This window comes from Arachis ipaensis, chromosome B01, assembly GCF_000816755.2.
Source record: "Arachis ipaensis cultivar K30076 chromosome B01, Araip1.1, whole genome shotgun sequence".
In the NCBI taxonomy this organism is placed as follows: Eukaryota; Viridiplantae; Streptophyta; class Magnoliopsida; order Fabales; family Fabaceae; genus Arachis; species Arachis ipaensis.
This window is the reverse complement of record NC_029785.2, coordinates 33,789,831-33,790,461: the sequence shown is the minus strand read 5'-3', so window position 1 is coordinate 33,790,461 and position 631 is coordinate 33,789,831.

Below are 631 nucleotides of genomic sequence, written 5' to 3'. Positions count from 1 at the left end.
ATAGTGGAAGTGCAAAAATCACAATTATCAATAATTCAGCATATACATGCATTCATTCTCATCCATGGATCAACATCCATCTCAGCCATCCAGCTTACGGTTCAAATCCAAAACCAGCCAATATTGATAATCACACAGCCATTCCGGCTCACGGTTCAATCCAGAACCAGTCAATATTCATAATCATACATAGCCATTCCGGCTCATAATAAAACAGCACTTCCACCATTCAAAATTATCAGATTTATGAAATCGGTATTTAAGCCATAAATCATTTTCTCAATTCATTTCACTTTGAAATCAAGTTTCAACTCTTTTCAGCCTTGGCTTTAAAGATCTCATTTCTCAAATCATCTCAGGCTCATAAGCCACTTTTACTCAAGGTAAATTCCCCTTTTAAAATAATGCCACTCTCGGCATCCTCTTTTCAAAACTTCCATAATCATGGCAAGTTAAAAGCCTCTTTGAGATATTCAAAATCACCCATCCAACAATGGGATTTTATAACAAAAGTTTCTCGACAGAGTCCCAAGTCTTTAGGGGAGAATAACATAACTCATTTCGCCAAATTCATGTAAAATCATTAAAACATTGGCTTTCTGATTTGAGTAATAAAATAGGATCTAAGCCA